Here is a 6,589-nt window from a genome sequence, read left to right as displayed (position 1 = left end):
TCGTTCACAAAGATCACTTTGTATCTCTTTACCGGAAGCAAAATAAGGTAGCAAAAAATTTGGTTCGGCTATTAGGGGTATTTGGGGCGCCGGTAGTTTCCAGTGACCTAACTTTTGCAAAGGTAGAGGTGGAATGGTATGGATTAGGGCTTCGATGTACAACCACTTGGTCTGATATGTTGCCTCTTATTAATATGTGGAATCCTTCGTTAGGTATTTATATGTTATAAACACTATTCTCTCCTGCAATCATATGTTCTTTTATTTTCAGCTACCACCTCCACCACTCAACTTACAATCATTTGTAGCCACCACCTTCACTACTCTCCGCAACAAAAGTAGTACCTATCCCTGGAAGCAAACACTAAAACTCGGTTAAGAGGAGAATTAGATCATGTTCGTGTTTCCCTTTCCATTTCCTTTCTCCATTGTACATAAAAACCCTTATTTTTTGTTTTTTTGTTGAAGATTTTATTTTAGTATGATGATCATGGCTTTTTCTAGGTTTACTGGTGCATCTTTCTTATTTTTAGTTGAAAGGGTATACACTATCAAATTATGAAAGGTACCATGTGGAACCTGGAAGTTTCTGAAATGTAGAAATGGAGATCAGGAAAGACTACCCAAACCGTTGATTATCACAAGGAAGGAATGTTAGATTGGTCTTTTCCCATAATTATTTTATCATATATTTTAATTTTAAAACACATAAATAATAACTTTTTACCTGTTGATGAGGATCATTGCGGCTTACGGGATGTCAAAAGAGAGGGTACGTGCAAGAAAACTAAAAAGGACATAACAAGTTTTGCTTTTTTCCATAAGGACATAATAAGGTTTGCAATTTCATCAATATGTTTTTATTGTGACAAGCAACTAAACCGGGTTGATTTAAAAATTCTTGTAGTCTATTTCCTCATTGAGATGTTCATGTTTTTTTTTACTTGCATTATCATTTTGGCCCTTACCTTTTATGTCCATGTTGAATTGAGTGGATTGAAGAAAAGTTTTGATGAAAATAATGAGATGAATTCAAATCTTATAAAGCAAAATTGTTAGGTTTTACACCTTATTTTGTTGGTCTTCCATTGCTTTCTTCTTTTCCACTCTCTATATCCCTAATTTTATATCTAGTTTTTATATCTGATTCAATTAGGTAGAGATGGAAATAACCAAAAGTTCTTGAATACAATTCTTTTTTCATTGAATTTGTTTCTTCTTTTTTTTTTTTTTTTTTTTTTTTTTGTTTTTGTTTTTGTAAGATTTAGGGTCATTTTGCAGAACATTCTCTCAGTGATGAACACTACAGGTAGGTCTCCTTCCCCCGTTGTATGTTTTCTGAAGAATATATAATAATCTTCGTAATCCATCTATCGTTCCCCATTTTTTACTTTTGTTTTTTTGATTGTTTCTCTTTTGATTTGGTGATGTCAGATCTCTGTAACCTGGATTCAAATGGTATGTGAAACCAATTCTAGATTTCAACCCCTCAAAGTTTCAACTTTTTTTGCTTATAATATTTGAAATGTTGCAAAAAGAGGTTCAGAATAAATGAGCTTGAAGTTTCACTTAGGTACCTTTTCATAAAAACTATTGAAACTTTACTTTTAATAATAGTTACTTTAATTTTTACCTACAATAGAACAATACTTATATTTTTTTACACTGCAGTACACTCATTGTGTTCATCAGTTGATGTGCATTTGTCACATTTGTTTCTTTATACATTGCAGGGAATCACTTTCGAGCACCGATGAAGATGTATAGATCGATATGCATTGTTTCTTTCATGGGGGTTGTAGGGGATATTTTAAATTTGTGAAGCATAAATATTAAAGTGGCAACACCTTTACATTTGGCTGCAAGTGAAATACGTATTGAATGTATTCATTTACATCAACAAAAATGCGTTGAGAAAAGAAACAAAAAAACAATATCAAATACTCCATTGTGGGATTTGTGTGAAAACTATATTTTTAGAGATTAACAAAATAACATAATCCAAATAAAATGTGCTATTTGTTTTACTTAACTGGTAATTCTTGTATCTAGCAATAAGTTGTTCTATTTATTTTATTTAATTTGTAGTTGTTTTACACCAATTTCAAAAGACTTCATGCCTAATGGAATGCCCTACCTCATGAAATAACATCATGTATATTGTGATAGTTTAAATTTTAATGAGTTCAAAAAATTGTAAACCCATACATAATATTTGAGAAAGGGGTATTAAATAATATTGACATTATTACGACAATAAATATACAGAGAAATATCAAACTAAATAATACTAAATTCACATAAAACCATGAAACCTTTAATTATCTCTTTATTAAACCTGATTATTTCATCAAATAAACTTTTAAAATTGGAGATTGAAATTACTTAACTTTTTTAGAAAAAGAAACTGTCACCTCTTTAGTTCATTTGTTAATAATAAATTCTTTCATTTTTATCATATTTAAAAATATTGAATTGTATTATAAACTGATTAAACCCATGAAAACAAATGTACAATTATTATTATACCGTGAGAAATACAATTGATCGAGTTTAATAACCAAAATTGGGATCTTTAATTACATGAATAATTAAAATGGCCTTGAGACTAATTCATGTATTAAAATAAAATAGTAAATACTAAAGTCTAAACCTTAAGCACTAAACCTCAAATATCAAAATTTAAAACCTAAATTAGGAATGTACTTTTATTGAACGCTCAATGTCAATCACACCATCTTCTCCGCATTGAACACCTAGACCTAAACCTTAAACACTTAACCATAAATAATAAACCTTATACAAAATCCGTAAAACTTAAACCTAAACCCTAAGATCCAAAACGTCAAAAAAAATTATTTTCTAATACATTACGTGTTTTTGTTTTGTAATGTATCATGTTTTATAAAGTAATTATTCACCACGTGACAAAAAAACAACTATTTACCCCCTCCCCCCCTCCCCCCAACACACACACCACCTTCCTCCCATGTGGCCTAAAGATGAAGTATGTGATTTGCAGTATAAATACTATTTCTCGTTGACGCTTAAATTGAATAAAGAAAGATTAAACTCCAACCAAAATGACATTTTACATTACAAAAATTAATAAAAAAAACAATTTTAGACTTCGACTACAATTTCTACTTATAAATAGTAATAAAACTTCACATTTAGAAAATACTAATTTATACCTTAAGCCCTAATCATTAAATATTAAACCTAAACTCTATAAGAAACTACTCACCGAAAGAAATTTATTCGCCGAAAAATAACTATTCAATGTCCTTGCCTACTGCCCGTTGCATTGCACCAAAAAATAACTATTCATCAACAAAAATAATACGCAATAAAAAAACTCTATTTAGATGTGTTAAACTATTTGCGCAAAATAAGTAATCGCCTACAAAACTAATTTTTGAAAGAAACAATTCACCGCTTGCTGCTTTTCTCATTCTTTATCGATTCATTACTTTACCATTTTGACATGAGACCACTTCCACAAATCAATTATTCCCCAAAAGAAAGCTAATCGTCAACCCTTAAACAATTTGTCTAAAGAAACTAATTAATTGTCCACAAAAAAGAATCTTTTTGCCGGAAAAATTATTCGCCACCCGCTGCTTTGCGCAGGTAACGACTAGTTAAGGTGTATATATATATATATATATATATATATATATATATATATATATATATATACCATTTTACAATCATCTAAATACCCCACTTCTTTCACCTTTAAAATCACACATTCTTCTATAATTTCCTCTATATTTCTTAAAAAAAAAGTGAATCCCAACAATCCAACCCAAAAATTCGATAGAAGAAAAACCAATGTTTCGAGTTCAACTACTCCAAATCGAAACATTTTCGCCTTTGATCCATCCCTACCAGTTTATCATCCCCAACTTGATGCCCCCATTAAACCCCCTCCACAATTTCAATACTAAAATGTTAGACAATACTACCCGGCCCTTGCAAGTACCAAATGTTAGTCCAATATGTTCGACAACTTTGTCGTTTTTATCGATCAACTTTCACCAAATCAACCCCAAAGTCAAACCCCACTCTATCAATCTCAATCACAAAACCAAACCCCGCTCTGCCATTGTAAATCACAAAACTAAAGCTTTGATGACTCTAACGATGAAATTGTACAGGAAATTCTCTCATCACGAGGCAAAGGAAAACAACCAGTGGAAGACAAGAAAAAGTGCAGGCCTCAAGCATAGACTCAACAAGAAGAAATAGTGTTGACACAATATTGGGTTGAAAATTTGAAGGATTCAGCTGTAACAACGTAAAAATTTAAAACAAATTTTTTCTTTCATTTTTCAACTATAACACATCTCATAAAAATCATTTCAAAACACAATTGTATCGAATGTTATTACAGTAGAACATATCCCAGACTCTCAACTACAAAAATCCTCTATCAGTGTGTATTAATTATTCCGGCGCCTTTCCGCGATCCTCGCTAGTACCTGAAACACATATCACATAACATGGTAAGCATGAATGCTTAGTGACTTTCCCAAAATACTACACACAACACATAAGCCACTCAAGGCTACAGCTCTATGAGACCTTCCGGTCAATGTGTCTTAGGGGCCTTCCGACCCCACAATCTGAGTCGACCTTCCGGTCCTACTCCGTCGACCTTCCGGTCCGTACCATATCGACCTTCCAGTCCATCCACTGTTGACCTTCCGGTCCATACCATACTACTCATAACATACATAACATATACATATCACATGGAAACATATATCACATACTCGTCATAGCACATAAGACCTTCCGGTCACACATAATTACCATTCAAGGTAAAGTATAGTGAGAAGACTCACCTCGGGTAACTCGAATAATCTCGAATCTCGAATACTAATCTAGCCTCCGCCTAATCACATAAAAAAATTTCATCTAATTAACAACGACTCTCAAAGGGATTAATCCCCCTTAATATTCCTCAGAAGGGTAAAAGACCATTTTACCCCTCCAAAACCCAAAAGCCCAATTGTTGACCAAACCCTAAAAGTCAACGAAAGTCAACTCAGTCAACGGTCCAACTTTAACCAGACTCGGCGAGTTCATGCGCATCCTCTGAATCCTTCTAAGGCCTCACTCGACTAGTCAAGTTAACCTTTTACTCGACGGGTTACCACTGATCACGAATCGCGGGGCAACCCTACTCGGCTCGTCGAGTTCTCTCATGGACTCGGCGAGTTTGTTGGGCGTGTCAAACCCAACAAATAAAGGGTACAAATGACTCCTTAAACACTACTACTATGCACTAATAATGTAGTACAAGGTAAGTAGGGTCGATCCACAGAGACACGGGACAAGTGTTTATACCTTTTTGCATAAGGTACAAAAATGGTCATAGAATGGGGGGAATTTATAAGCAATGTTTTAAACTATAGAATAAAGCAATAAGTAAATGATTGATTTAATGAAGTAGATTCAAGATTTGTAAGGACTCCAACTCCATGCAAGACAAATTAGCAATGTGATTCCAAGGATGAAATGATATTTTTTTCAATTCTATCTAAATTGGTACATGGAAATGCTAACAAGATCTAGCACCTCCCATTCACCACATTGATTAACCAAAATAAGCTCTTTGATTAATCCTAACCTTACCAATCTAATCTAAACAAGCTCTTAGAATTAGGTTGAAAGATTGCATTAAAATTTATGTGAATGTTCCCAACAACACTCAATACTCCTCATAAGCTCGGGAGCATAAGAATGTGTGAATAGGATTTACACTAAATTCATTCAATAGAAATCAGTTTAGTGCTTGTTACCTAGTCCAATTTACAAAACAATTACGAATTTTGCAATTAGATAACTTGAGTGATCTAACCCTAATTCAAATGGCCACTAAGAATCACAATTAGAATCAAACATTCGATTGAAACAAAATCAAATTCACTAGATAGAAAATTGAAAGAAAACATCAAGTCATATGATTGAAATCACAACTAGAAGTCAAGACATAAAGTTGGAGAATCTAGGGTTCTAGCCACTCATGACTAGAACAAGATTACAAATCTAGAAAATGAAATTAAAGTTCTTAAAAAATGAAATCAAATGTTCCCAAGTGTTAATCGCCTTCTCTACTCCAAAAGTCGAACCCCCTAAGTAAAAAGTTGATTCCCCCTTTAAGAATGGTGAAAACTGCTTTAAAACCCACGTTTACGTTTACACGGCCCGCGTAAATTAACACTGTCATTTACACGGCCTGCGTAAACGCAAAAATATACTGCGTAGAAATCTACGTTTACACGGCCCGCGTAAACGCAAGGCTTCCATTTACACGACCGTGTGAACGTCTGTAAAGCCAAAATCCTCATTTCTTTGATATCTTGCTCTTCGGTGCTCCGCAAGTCCTGAAATTTTGTCCGCAACTTTTATTTACCTCCTCCAACAATATCCTACCTCCAAAAGTCCCTGAAATATCAGAAAAGTATTTGAATGAAATTGCCTCATGAAAAATCCCGAAAAGCATGCAAAATGCATGAGTTTAAGCCTATATGCAATGTACTTTTATGAAATAAAGGTACAAAATGGGTACATGAAA

This window comes from Lactuca sativa, chromosome 3 (genome assembly GCF_002870075.4).
Source record: "Lactuca sativa cultivar Salinas chromosome 3, Lsat_Salinas_v11, whole genome shotgun sequence".
NCBI lineage: Eukaryota > Viridiplantae > Streptophyta > Magnoliopsida > Asterales > Asteraceae > Lactuca > Lactuca sativa.
The sequence above is the reverse complement of the archived record's forward strand: the minus strand, read 5'-3'. Positions refer to the sequence as shown.